Source organism: Orcinus orca, chromosome 1 (genome assembly GCF_937001465.1).
Source record: "Orcinus orca chromosome 1, mOrcOrc1.1, whole genome shotgun sequence".
In the NCBI taxonomy this organism is placed as follows: Eukaryota; Metazoa; Chordata; class Mammalia; order Artiodactyla; family Delphinidae; genus Orcinus; species Orcinus orca.
Window position 1 is genome coordinate 98717251 of NC_064559.1, and position 14800 is coordinate 98732050.

Consider the following 14800-nt stretch of genomic DNA (forward strand, 5'->3'; position numbering starts at 1 on the left):
GCTTGGTGATGGGGTGGATCCCATTTCTAGAATGAGGAGGATGTTCTTGGCCTGAATGATGGGACAGAAACAGCCTTTGCACCCATACAGGTCTGGATTTTTACCGGTGGTTGATAATGGCCCCCAAAATGCATAGGTCAGCACTAGAATTTCTTCCTCTCCAAGCTTGGGGTTTAATTGAAATCTGCCAAACAGCTGATGCCCTAGGTTAAATCTTCCAAGCCGTTTTTAATAAGCTTGACTCTGCAAAATAGGCCTTCCCTCTGCCTAGAGCCCGAAGGAGTTGCTTTAGGCTCTTAGGCCTGATGGGCAGAGGCACTGGCCCTTAGAGTCGGAGCACAGGATGCCCTCCCCCACCCACCTCCCCCAAGAGTCTGCCCAGTCGCCCCATCACCGGTAACACTACAGTTTACAACTTTGTAAGGTGTCTGCCTTTTCCCTTCCTCTCCTGCTCAACCTTTTCTCCTTGAGAGTCTTTAGGGTAGTTTTGTGGGTGCTGGATGGATGGTTGGTTGGAGGACTGAACAAGCAAATGGAAGGACTGGGCCTGGAAAAAAAGAAATATATTGGAGAGATAGGGAAGAATATTTGCAAGGGAACAATTGTTTTCTCCCTGTCCAGTTAACCTCTGATAATCCATGCTGATAATAATTTCTTTTGGGCTGTGGAATGTGGCCTAAAATGATACAATCTCTCTCTCCCAAACACTAATCTCTGTATTGCCTCAGAGTCCCGTTTAGATTAGTTCAGCAGTCCCCAGATGGGGACCTGACTTGGCAGTGGAGAGAAGGCAGATAGCCACAAAGGACAGATAGTATATGTGGCTGCTTGAACCTCCATCCCTTCCCCTTTTTGTTGGCTTCTCTCTAGTTTGACTCTTGTAAAGGGAGAACTGAAGCGTGTGTCAAGGCAAGAAGTTGAAATGGTTACATGGCTGCCCTTCTCTTCATCCTCTTGGAATTCGGGAATTAGCGCACTTGCCTTTTTGAGATTTGGGGGTGAACTGTTTCTCTGAATTCAGAGATGTAAGCAGATGGAAACCCAGGTGTTGGGGGTACAAGAAAAAGGCAATGAAGGTTCCTGGGCTATAGTGTAAGATGCTCCTCTGGGAGTTTGCATACCCTCACAGTCTCTCAGGATTTGTATAGCATGGTTTTTCTGAGTGCTTTCATAGGAATGTATCTCATTTGAGCCTCCCAATATTTCCGTGAGGCAGACAAATCAGAGGTTATTCTTCTCATTTTACAGAAGGGGTGATTGAGGCTCACAGGGGATACCTGGCTAGCCCAGTGCCACCTTCCCTGACTATTGGCAGAATCTGGACTCAGTCGCAGGTCTTCTGATTCTGAACCCGAGGCTCTTTCTCTTGCCCCACCCTGTCTAAGTAGGTTTGCATACTGGTCCTGTGGAATAGGGGCGGGGGCCCCGTTTTATTCTTTCTGGCAGTAGGGTAAGATGCTTTTCAGAACCCCCTTGCACTTGGGATAATGGAGCTTCGCAGGGTGAGAGTGTTCCTCACCTCTACCACTACCCCAATTCTCTTCCCCATTAAAGGATCAGTTCTGGGACTTGGGTCCCCTTCACGGTATCTCCAGTTGTATTGGATCGTACCCCTTTAGCAGTAGGTTCATTCTATGGGCTATTTTGACATCTCAGATTCAAGACCCTGTGGATTTTAAATAATTTACAGTTTTACACAATTTTACACCATACTGGAGAGATTGAGTGGAGGGATTTCAGATTATAGAGTCAGGGATTCTCTTTTAGTTTATCAATTTGCTGTTTAGAGAGCGTAGTGTAAGGTGCTGTGCTCAGTGTTTCAAAAAATTTAAGTATGCAGTTCTTGCTTACAAAGATCGTGCAATCTACTTGAACTAGGAAAGGTTTAAGACTCCTGAAGACCACATAAAAGCAACACTGGACTATAAGCTCTGTAAAGGTAGGAACTGTGTTTTGTTTGCTCAGTTATAGCCTGCACGCCTGGCTTAGTGCCTTGCATGGGGTGAGTGCTCACTAAATATTTGACAAACGAATATTGGATTGAGTGAACATGTCAGCCTGTATAAATTCATCCGTTTCAGATTTTTCAACATTCATGTGTTAATTTCAAGTGTAGTCAAAGTAAGGTCAATTAGAGAAGGCTTCCTAGGTGATGCGTGTTTTCTAGGACATAAGCATGGAGGACCATGTCTATGGAGAGAGATTGTGGCTCGAAGAATAGAAGGCTGTGGAATATTTATCCAGCAGAGTCTTTAATCCTCTCTTGGGAAGTGACTTCTGGGTCCAAAGAAACATGAAGTATTTGCAGCTCATCTTGATCTTACAGTGTTAATCAGTTGTTAGCGAAAGATGGGCTAAATTGTAGCTGTTCATGTCCTTTTCAGTTTTTGTCCATGGACAATTTATTGCCTGTTAATGTGTGTTTGATAGTGCAAGCAGAGGTAATAATACTGACGTATTTTTATAGGAATGGTAATGAGTTTTGCTAAGCCATCTATATCCATTTGCCTAGTTCTCCATGGCAAATGTTTTTGAGATGGCCAGATGGGTTAGGAGTTTGCATCCATAAAACAGCTTTTCTCTGTTCAGAGGTAGTTAGCTTATGTGAGGACCAAAGCAAATGGAGAAGTACTAGATTTAAGCTGAGAGTTCTTGGTTTGAGCCCTGGCATTCCCCTTAACTGTGTGATCTTGGGCAAATCACATGCCTCCTTTGGTTTCCTCATATGTAAGGCAGTAGCTCATTTATATGAAATGCTTTCCGGTTCACAAACATTTTCACATAGCTTGTCATTTGAGGATTGTAACACTTATTGTGTCTTTCTCACGGTGCTATTGAAAGGAGCAAATCAAATTAGATAGGGACTTCCCTGGTGGTCCAGTGGTTAAGAATCTGCTTTCTAATGCAGGGGACACAGGTTTGATCCTTGGTGGGGGAACTAAGATCCCACATGCCGAGGGGCAAGTAAGCCTGTGTGCCACGGCTACTGAGCCCACATGCTCTGAAGCCAGCGTGCCACAGCTAGAGAGCCCGAGCATCACAACTACTGAGGCTGTGCGCTCTGGAGCTCATGTGCCACAACTAGAGAGAAAAGCCCGCACGCCACAACAAAAGATCCCGAGTGCCGCAACTAAGACCTGATGCAGCCAAATAAATAAATAAAATATATTTTTAAAAAAACAACATTAAAAACAAATCAAATTAGATGATATATTTCAAATTGCTTTCTAAACCAAAACTCTGTAACTTTTAGATGGTAAACTCATGGATTTGATTTAACATCATGCACTACTTTCTGAACTGGCCCAAAACAAATTAAGAGTGACTGAAAGATCTTTCCATTGTTTTGAAGAATTTAACCAGAGCGAACAGGCATTTTTGTTGCAGAAGTGCATGAGGTTAGAAAGAAGGCATACTTTTCTAGTGGTCAGGGTTGGGTGATGATACTAGAATATGAGAAGGGGAAGGTTATTGAATCTCCTTCCCAGGAATTTTGATGAATGGGAGAGGCTTGAGCTACCTTGGCTTCCTTAGATGGGGATAGAAAGGATTTGTTTTATGATCTCTGGCTGTTCCTTGTTTTAGAAGCATATGACTTGCCTAATTCAGAATAAACCCAGAGCCAGCAACTGTTCCTTATCAGGGATCTGAGATTGAATGTAACTTTTCCCTAGCCTGTAGCCTTTTTTTTTTTTTTTTTTTTTTTTTTTTTAAGAAGAGGCAAAATCTTTCATGAAGTGTATGGAGGAGGAGGGAGAAAAAGGCAGAGGAAGGGGGAAAGAGCCTTCAGGCTGAGTGGATGTTTGTAGAGAAGAAAAGCTGGTAGCCTAGGCTGAGGAGACTGGGCTTGTCTGAGAAGGAGGTGGGGGGAGGTTCGTCCCACCTCAGGCTCCCCCTTTGCACTTCAGGTTCTTACTGAGCCCTGGGAACAAGAAACCCCCAGACATTCAGCTGAGTTTCTGCCTAGTTTCGAGGTTCGCCTCCCAGAACAGTGACAGGGATCCAGAACTACAAAGAGTAAGTCCCCTGAAATGCTGAGTCTTCTCCAGAATGTATCCTTGTGCTCTCCAGGCGTGAGATGAGAGATGGCAGTGGATTTGCAGATGAAACATTTGGTGATTAATCACCATTATGAGCAGGAAAAGGCCGAGCTTACCTTCACATACTCAAAAACATTTCTGAAAGAGCACCCTTTGATGAACAAATTGATTTAGCTTTTTTTTTTTTTAAATAGTCAGAGTCCCTTTTGTTCTGTTTAGGAGGGTGGACAAAAAATGTGACAAGTTAAATGACAATGAGTTCATCAGAAATAAAAAAGATTCTGTGAAGGTCACATGGCTAATTCCCAAATTGGTATAAAGACAAAAGAGTTCTGGAAGCTCGCAACCTTCGTGGAATAGAGTTTGGAAACTTTTGGATAGTGTCTTGTGGATAGCAGTGATACTGCTTTAAAGATCTGGGAATCTGATGTATGTGAAAGGGCTGAATGCTGAAGTTCCATGAAACGTAAGAGGAATGGTTTTAATCTATACTGACTGAATTTGCTTCACATCTTCATAGTGGCACTGCCTTTAAAAATCCATTTTATTGGTTTATTATTTTTAAAACTTAATTTCAAGATTTGTCATGTGGTTTGGAAACCCTTTTCCCCACGGACTGTGCATTCTTCTTTCCTCAATCACCGTATTGGGAAAAGACCCAAGCATAGACCTGCTAGTGGCATCCAGGGTCACTCCTTTGCCCCATGGAGGGAAGCAGGACTACAGAAGTTGCAGATTGTGGTCTCAAAAGAAAAAAGTAATCATTACTTTATGAAAAGTTGTGTTAGATCCCCTATGAAAAGAGGTTTGGAGTCCTGATGGAAGACCCCCAGCATCCAAGTAAATAGATGAGTGAATTAGGGTAGCCAACTTCTCAGATTTGATTCCTTCTGGCTGTTATGTTCTTTGAGCCTCTGAAAACATAATGCCTGTGCCCTTTCTTTCAGTGAGCCAGGACTTTTTTTTCAGGAATCCTATCTGCCTTCCTGAAAACCAGTGAAAACGAAAGTTTGAAAAAACCAGGGAACAGAGCTGTCTGATGAAATGGGAGGGGAAAGTGGAAGAAGCACAGTGATGTGGAAGTGTGGGGAGAGGCGGGGAAACCTGTGGCCCCCAATAAAATTGGAGTAGGATTTGGAAGACATTTTCAAGGCCTGGAAGAACACCCAGATTTATGGTCCTAAAACAATTGGACAGATTTGAGGGGAAAATCACAGAAGTCTTAAGTCTTAGGGGATCCTCCTCTTCCCTTTCCTCTAGACTCCGAATAGGGCATCTCCTGAGCTGGTCCAGAAGGTTGAGGGGCTCCCATTTTCAGTGATCTCTTGTGGTTCCATGAGTTGAATAGTTGTAAATTCTTTTGAATCTCAATTTTTCCTTTGCTACAATTTTTTTTTTTTTTTTTTTTTTGGCTCCACTGTGTGGCTTGCGGGATCTTAGTTCCCCGACCACGACCAGGGATTGAATCCAGCCCAGTGAAAGCACCGAGTCCTAACCACTGGACCACCAGGGAATTTCCTCCTTTGCTACAATTTAAGTCCATCTTCCTGTCTTTTACTTCTGATTTCAACATAGGCCCTAAAGTCACTGGTATCCCTCTGTCGTCCTCATTGACTTCTTCAGGATTCTCCTCATTCTAAAGAATAGCAAACTAAGACGTGAATGTGTGAGAAGGGAGCTTTGAAAAGTTAGGAAGAAGTGATTTCAGAGGCCTGATTTCCAGCACTTTGTCCTCCAGTGTTTAAAGCTACCATAAAATGGTGCAATGGGATCTATAGTCACCAGTCGTGGACTGGCATCAAATCACAGAGGGAACGGGACCAGTCTCACAACCTTCCAGATGATGACCTATGATCTGTGGCACTTGCAATCAGTCGGTTGGACGGCAGATATTTATCAAATAGCTCCATGCACAGCTCAGTTCTTAGTGTTCTGATAGATAATTTGCAAGAATGTGGAGCTTACATTCTTGTTGGGAAATGTAATTAATGAAGCAACACAAAACAGTAAAAAGGTAGTACATCATTACTGAATCTTGATGTAGACCAAAAAGGTACATTTAGAGACAAGTCGAAAGTTGGTGCTAGTGAGAAAAGCCAGGGGAGGGGTGGTTAGAAATTATTTAGGTTGAAGAAAGGGAGGAAGCTGTTTCAGACCAGGGGAACAACATAAGCAAAGGTTCTGGGGCAGAACCAAGCATTGGGTGGTCTCAGGATGGTAAGAGTATTGGTCTTTGTAGAGCAGAGAAATTAGGTTGTCAAGGTGAGTATGGTGGGAGCGTGGGGGGGATAAAGGTATTCAGACTGGATGTGGTAGGAGAAAGGGAACCAGCAAGGTTTGTGTACTATATGGTGATAAAAGGAATGTTTAAGGAAAGAATTCTAATATTATTATGTAGGTGGGAAGAGAACAAAAGATAATGTGAGAACAAAGAAGGGTAGGATTTGAAAGACGTTTTGGAAGGAAAACCAACAGGGTATGTATGTTAAGGCTGAATCAGATTTGGTTCCCAAGTTTTAGAGACTGGCTATTGCTAGAGAGATTAAGACCATCATTAAAAGTCATTCTGCCTCCCATTGGTACCCAGCAATTCACTGAACATACTTATCTTGCTGAGGCCCTTAGGTTAGGCTGTTTCTACCAAATAGATTTAGAGGTCTTCAGTGCAGTCTTCTAAAGAGAGGGAGAGAGGCAGTGAGTTCCGAGAGCTCCCTTAGGAAATGGGGTCATGATTTGAGGAGATTAGCATATATTTGATATCCTGATTAATTAATCATACCCCACTCCCCCACTGCAGACCAAACTCCAGGACTCAAGGGATATCTCTGCAGAAACCATCCTAGTAGCATGATTATAGAGAGTATAGGACTTGAAGTGAGAAGAGCTTTGTGTGAGTCCCAGCTTTTCCGCTAACTAGCTGTGTGATGAGGACGATTTGTGTAAAAGCATTTTGTGAATTCTGTAGTGCCAAACATTTGGTGAGTGTTGTTGAGGCATTTGGTTTGGCAAGGACCCCAGATTGGCCTGAACTCTCCTCAGCTGCCGCGAGAAGACCTGTGCTTGGGTGCTGAGACCTGTGCTGATTCTAAACTGAGGACTGACAGGCATGGCTCTGGGAACATATTGAACAAACACAGGACGGTACTAGTTAAAAATAAGGTGTGGAAGATCTCGTCCTAAGTCGATCCTTTTTCACTGGAAACCTTTGCACAGTGTCTTTCCTTTCCAGCTCGAACTCCCCAGCTTGGGATCCATGCCTTCTTGCTTCAGTTCAGCCCACATCTCACTAATTGTAGGTCTTATTACTGTCCCCTACCATCCCGCTTCAGGTAGGCTAGCCTGTTTCCCAGGCCCACATCACTCTTTCCACATCTTTATATGAGTGTTCTCTTTCTCTCCCCAACTCCGGCTAGTCTTAATTCCTTCAGGGTGACCTTTTCTGGTTAATATCATCAAACTCTATAGTATATTTATATTATTCAACATTCCTTTTGCACATACATATAGCAGTTGGACTCATTATCTTTCATATGTTGGTATAAAATACTTTATATAAAAGATCTAGGGCTTCCCTGGTGGCGCAGTGGTTGAGAGTCCGCCTGCCGATGCAGGGGACACGGGTTCGTGCCCCGGTCCGGGAAGATCCCACATGCCGCGGAGCGGCTGGGCCCGTGAGCCATGGCCGCTGAGCCTGCGCGTCCGGAGCCTGTTGCTCCGCAACGGGAGAGGCCACGACAGTGAGAGGCCCGCGTACCACAAAAAAAAAAAAAAAAAAAAGATCTAGCAGAATCCCTAGCACGTGGTCGACTATTATAAATAAATGTTGGTGCTCTTCCATTCTTTGCATGTTTTATGTTGGTTATTGTGTCTTATCCTGTTTCTCAGGGTTCAAAAGCGATGTCTCTTCATTTTTCTAGATTGTCTTCTCATGCTCAGTAGAGTTCTCTCTATACGAGGTATACTCCTCCCTCAGTTACCTGACTTGAACTGTAGTTCATTCTTGACATTTCCAATTCCCTCCATGCCTACCCAAGGGATTTCAAGAAAGCAACTCTAAACATTGCTGCTAGGAAGGGAGACCAAGAATTCCCCTTGTTCTTACTGGGTGCTAGGTCTTGGGCACTTGGTATTTCTTCTAGGGACAGAGCAGCCTTGTTGCGGTTGCTTGCCTTCAGCTTCTCCCAGCTCTCGGGGGGATTTCCCCATTGGCGGCCTGGTTTCCGGGCTGCTGTTCCCTGCAGGGGTCTGACGGGGCACAGGGCCCGCCCTGCCATTGTCCTGCCTGCCCCAGGCTGGCCCCATTCATTTCCCAGAGCACAGCCCTCAGAAGCTTCCTTCCAAGAGACTGCTGCTGCAGAGAAAGGCCACTGTTGTTCTGGGGGGAGGTGGCTGGAGAGAGTGTAGTAAATAGCTTTGTGAATGGGACCTTGTATGAGACTAGAACCGCAGACCCTTTTCTCCGAGCCCTAGGGATGGGGGCAGAAAACCACTTGGGCTTCAGTGGGTTCACAGGAATAGGGTCTGAGGTTTAGGAATACTCATGCTATCCCTCAAATAAGGGGATTGGTCCATTTAACAAGTCTTCACTGGCTGGTGCCCCTCAAGCCACTAGGATTCAACGTGAATAAGTTGCTTACCCTGCCCTCTGGGAGCCTGTGGTGTTTTTTTTGTTTTTTGGTTTTTTTTGTTGTTGTTGTTGTTTTTATTTAGCAGTACGTGGGCCTCTCACTGTTGTGGCCTCTCCCATTGCGGAGCACAGGCTCCGGACACGCAGGCCCAGCGGCCATGGCTCATGGGCCCAGCCGCTCCGCGGCATGTGGGATCTTCCCAGACCGGGGCACGAACCCGTGTCCCCTGCATCGGCAGGCGGACTTTCAACCACTGCGCCACCAGGGAAGCCCGAGCCTGTGGTTTTGTGTGGGGAGACAGCGGGCAAGCAGGAGTTGTATGATACCACCCTGAACTCTTCTGTGATATCAGTTGAAGCAAATGGGAGGGACGATAAAGAAACTTTCCTGGAGGAAGTGACCTTTAATTGAGGCCAGAAAATGAGAGCCAGGCTTGAGCGAAGGAGAGTCCAGGCAGAGGGAACAGCATGTACTGAAGACAGAAGAAAAGGAAGGACATGGTGTCGCGGGAGCTGAAAGTAGCTATGGTCTATAGCGAGACCTTGGAACAATTAATTAAATGAAACAGGAGCGTACAGGAGCTAGAGCCTGGGAATCATGTAATCCTCCCTATTAGGAGTTTTGGACTTTATCCTGAGAGCAGTGAAGCACCATTGCAATACAAGTAGGGAGTGACATGGTAAGATAGGCTTTTAGAAAAACAAGATCACCCGACTGCGGTGTGGACATTTAAATTGAAAGAACAAAAGAATAGAGAGGGAGGACAAATTAGGAGCCCATTGTGGTAATCTGGGCAGGAGGTGAGGGTGGCCTCTACTAGGGAAGTGACAGTGGAGATGGAGAAAAATGAAGGATTAGAAGACTAAGTAGTTGGTTATGGGGCGGGGAGGGCGAGAAGGCGGGGGCAAGACTGACAGCCTTTTCCTTGGCTTGGGCTGGCGGATAGTACTATTCACTGAAAAGGGGAACTGAGGAGGAAGAGCGTGATTGAGGTAAGGAGTCCCTTTTGGACATGATGAGTTTGAAGCGCCTGTGGGAGATCCCAGGGAAGCTGTTCGGTAGGTTGGCAGCTGGTTATACAGGCCTGGAGGTCAGGAGGGCGTGCTGGGATGTGGGTCATCAACATCTGGACCCAGTGGTGGAAGTGTGAGGCTGTCCAGGGACAGGGTGTAGAGTGAGAAGAGGGCCTTGGACAGAGCCCTGAGGGACACTGCATTCAAAGGTGAGGCAAAGAAAGAGGATCCCACACAAGACACTGGTGGGGAGTGGCAGGAAAACAGGAGCCAGGGCAGTGTGGAATCTCAGAAATGAAGGGAGGGAGTGGCCAGCAGTGTCAAGTGCTCCCAAGAGGCAAAGGATGGAAAGGATAGAGAAGTGTCTGGATTTAGTAACTAGGAAGATTTTCACGGCCTTGGGGGGACGTGGGGAGGAGCCAGTTTGCAGTGAGTTTAAGAGGGAAGAGGCAGTGAGGAAAGGGTGATAGTCTGGTCAATTCTTTTATGAAGTTTGGTCAGAAAGAAGAGGAGAAAAAAATGGAGCCCCTTAGTCCCCATCAATAGGCCTTTGAGTTCATTTTTTTCCAGGTAGAACTAGGTTGTCTTAAGTCAGAGGTTAGCATACATCAGAGTCTGCTGTGGGACAGGCAGGAGGCGAGATGTGTGACAGGATTGAAGGAAAGATTAGACCCAAGAGAAGAAGTCAGTTTTTAAAGTAGGGGCGGACACAATTGACAGGGAGAGAAAGATGGAAGGTTTATAAGGCCGAGATAACAGTGCCATAATGACGCCGCTTCTTTGTATTTCTGCGGTATGATATGTAGTTTGCAAAGTGTTTTTGGTCTGTTATCTTATTGAGGTAGTCCAGGCAAGTATTTGCATTCCCATATTAGAGGTGGGGAAACAAGCTCAGGGAGGCTTTAATGATTTGCCTAAGTCTGTAAACTAGTAAACAATGGCATTGGGATTAAAAAAAAAAAAATCTGTGTTTACAGAGCCATAGCCTAGTGCTCTTTCCATTTTCCTGTCCCCCTGGCCAGGTTCATTGGTAAAAATGTGTAAATCTTTGAGGGAGCCAGACATCAGGTTTGCTTGACACAGGTGAAGGGTGTCCTCCAGGAAAAGAGATTGGTAAATCGGGAATCAAGTCTCTTGAGTATTTAATCTCTTCCCGATAAGCTTTCCTTGTCCATGGCCTCCCCATAGGACCTGAGGTTTGCATTCACTGTCCAAGAGGAAGGAAACTTCCCTCCCTCTCTGCCTCCTGGTTGGTTAATGATGGGGAAAGAGTGGCACTCTGGGGCCAGGTAAGTTCAGTGACTTTGGGAAGAATAAAATCTCAGAAGTGACTGAGCATTCTTCCACTAAGCAGTGTGGCACCTTTAAACTACTCAGGGGCCTTATCTGTGTGTACCCTGCGGTGCCTGGACTGTGTAGTGAATGGATGCTCAGTAAAGTTTTGCTAAATGAATGAATACAATATTTATTTATTTATTTGGCCACAGTGCACAGCATGCAGGACCTTAGTTCCCTGACCAGGATGGAACCCACACCCCCTGCAGTGGAAGCACGGAGTCGTAACCACTGGACCACCAGGGAGGTCCCTGAATACAAGTTTTTAATTAACAGCTTTATGATATATAATTCACATACCATAAAATTCATAACTTTAGAGTGTACAATTCAGTGGGTTTTAGTATATTCATGGAGTTGTGCAACCATCCCTATTATCTAATTCCAGAAAATTTTCATCACCCCAAACGAAAACTCGTATCCGTTAGCAGCCACTCTCCACACCACCCAACTAGCCCCAGGCAACCATGAATCTACTTTCTGTCTCTATAGATTTGTCTGTTCTGGACATTTCCTACACATGGAATCATATAATATGTGGCCTTTTGTGCCTGGCTTCTTTCACTTAGCGTGATATTTTTCCAAGTTCATCCATGTTGTAGCACATATCAGTACTTTATTCCTTTTTATGGCCAAATAATATTCCATTGTATGGATACACTACCTTCTGTTTATGCATTCATCAGTTGACGGGCATTTGGGTTGTTTCCACTGCTCAGCTATGATGCATAATGCTGCTATGAACATTTGTGTACCAGTTTTTGTGTGGATGTATCTCTTCGTTTCTCTTGGGTATATACCTAGGGTGGGAGTTGCTGGATCATATGCTGTGTCTGTGTTTAGCATTTTAAGGAACTACCAAACTGTCTTCCAAAGTGGCTGCACCATTTTACATTCCCACCAACAAACTGTGAGAATCCAGTTTTCCCACATCTTCACCAATACTTGTTTTTTTGTCTGTCTTTTTGATTATAGCCATCCTAGTGGGTATGAAGTGGTACCTCATTGTGATTTTGATTTGCATTTTCTTAATGACGTTGAGCATCTTTTCATGTGCTTGTTGGCAATTTGCATGTCTTCTTTAGAGAAATGTCTATTCAAATCCTTTGTCCATTTTTTGTTTGTCTTTTTTTAATATTTATTTATTTATTTGGCTGCGTCAGGTCTTAGTTGTGGCACACGGGATCTTCGTTGCTGCATGCGGGATCTTTCACTGCAGCCCTCGGGCTTCTCTGGTTGCAGCATGAGGGCTCTAGAGCGCACCAGCTTAGTTGCCCCACGGCATGTGGGATCTTAGTTCCCCAACCAGGGATCGAACCCGCGTCCCCTGCATTGGAAGGCGGATTCTTAACCACTGGACCACCAGGGAAGTCCCTGTTTACTTGTCTTTTTATTGTTGAGTAATGGATACAGTTTTAAGCTAAGTCACTTAACCTCGCTAGGCCTCTCAGTTTCATCAGTCGTAAAATAGGAAAGTTGGATTTGATCTCTGAGATCCATCCAACTCTCATGTTAATCTGTGGAACTTGGGTCACTCCTTTAAGGTTCTACTCACCATGTTGCAGTACAGACTAGTTGTTAGGAATATGACTTTTGTGTCAAATAGACCTGGGTTTCCTGTTACTCCATCCCTCTCAGCCTCAGTTTTTCCTTTTGGAAAATGAGAAAAAGTGTATTTCTCTCATAGGGTTCTTGCAAAAATTAAGTAAAAATAATGCATGTAAGGTGCTTAGCAAAATACCTGACATAGTTAAGAGTTCAGTATATGCTAGCTATTATTATTCTCATACTACCTCCTATCTTATAGTCTCTAGTTGGATGAGCCAGGTCCCCATCCCTTAGGTGTGACTTAGCTGTCCTGGTCATGGAGGCTTTGCACAGATCAGTATTGTTCAAAATATCCATTGCTGCATAACAAACCACCCCAAACATTGGCTTAACATAATACTAATTATTTTGCTCAAAATTCTGGGGGTTGACTGGGTTGAGCTAAGCAGTTGTTCCCAATTGGGATCTCTCAAACAGGTGCAGTTATATAGGGGCCGACCTGGCCTGGGCTTCAAAGGCTTCTTCACTGTGGCCCCTGTGTTGGGAAGACTCAAGACAGCTGGGAGCTGAAAGAGCTGGAACTCCTCGACTCTCTCTCTCTCTCTGTCTCTCTGTCTCTCTGTCTCTCTGTCTCTCTGTCTCTGTCTCTCTGTCTCTTTCTTTTCCTCTCTCTGGAATCTCTATAGATTCTCTTTCCACATGGTGGGGTGAGGGTAGCCAGACTTCTTACACGGTGACTGAAGGCTCCCAGAGCAGGCGTCCCATGATATTTGCAGAGGCTGCATCACCCTTTATGAGCTAGCCTCAGAGATAACGTAGTGTCAGTTTTGCCCTACTCTTATTAGTGGAGGGAGTCACAAAGGCCTGGCCAGGATTAGGGAAGGGATATGGACGCCACCTCCTGATGGGGAGTGGCATGAAGAATGGGAAATACTGCCGTGGTTACTTTTGGAAAATTCAGTTTGCCACAGTCACTTAATTTCTTTATGGTTAATTTTTGTCCCTCCTGTCCTTCAAATACCACTTCCAAACTTACTTCCTAGTGAGGTCTTACCTGATTAACCGCTTGATTCAGGTTTCTCCTTTTTCCTGTATCTCTCACCACATAAATCCCTGTTGATTTTTATGTCGTATCTGCTTATCTTTTCTGGCATCTGTAATATTCCTGTAGTACTTACAACTGAGCTCTGTCCTCTTTACGTGGTGCCCGCTAGTGCCCTAAATTCTCTGGTTGGGGTGTTTCCAATAACTTTAATCGGCTAGTGTTCAAGTGTTGACTGGTTCTCTCTTGGTTAAAAGTTCTTGCAACTTTTCAGACTTACTAACTGCTAACTCTAATCCATCTGGCACTGTAGGGAAACCCAAGTCCTACACCCTTTTGTTCTCTCATATGACGCTACATCCAACCGTATAAGTATATAGAAGGGTGGATAGGGGAAGATCCGGAATAACAACTGGGGTTTGTCCAGCACTTTACTATTTTTTGGAAAGTGCTTTAACAGTCATTCTGATATATACTTATTACAGTTATTTTTCTCCTTTATATACGAGAACACGGAGGCTCACGGGAGTTGAGACTTGAAATCGCAACTGTAGTGAACCTAGGTCCCTGGCTCTAAATCCTGGGCTTCCTCTCCTTGGTTGAGGAGGGTGTCTGGTTTGGGCCCTGTTTAACACTCTTAATCACCCAGAGCTCCGGGGAGCCCCACAGGACTGATCTCAGAAATCGCTTTCCACCTCCTAGTCTTTGCTGAAGAAGGTAAACGCAGACAAAATCTTCTACCATTCTAGCCCTACCTTCTCTGTAACAGCCATACAGTGATCTGGTACCCTGAGCTGTGTTTTCCTCCCATGGTCTCGCCCCTGCCGCTTTTATTCTTTACACCAGAGATTGAGTTCCTTGGGAGCTCTGTGAGCTTGGTTACTTTGGAAAAGGATCCTCCCAATTGGGGAAAGTGTTTGTGTATGTGTGTGTGTGTGTGTGTGTGTGTGTGTGTGTTTTCTAGCAGGAGGGTCTGAGAAATAGTGCTTATAGGCGAGGAAGCATGGAATGAGCAAAAGGATGGGAAGGTAGCTAGAGAAGATAGAAAAAAAAAAATCTCCCAAAGTGGTTAAAGTTCTCTTGTCTTCAGTTGAGGGAGAGTAAAGTCAGATGGAAAACTGATGCTTTCTCTGCATCTGACCCTGCTGGTGATCTGCCACTGCCTCCAAATTGATACTTGTGCCATCAGGGGCT

General features: G+C 44.8%; 1 protein-coding gene across 10 annotated transcripts in view; it reads left to right on the forward strand.

The window, feature by feature from the left end:
• Positions 1–14800, forward strand: part of ARHGEF11 (Rho guanine nucleotide exchange factor 11) — a 112607-nt gene that overhangs the window by 2029 nt on the left and 95778 nt on the right. The gene's annotated exons all lie outside the window — the stretch shown is intronic.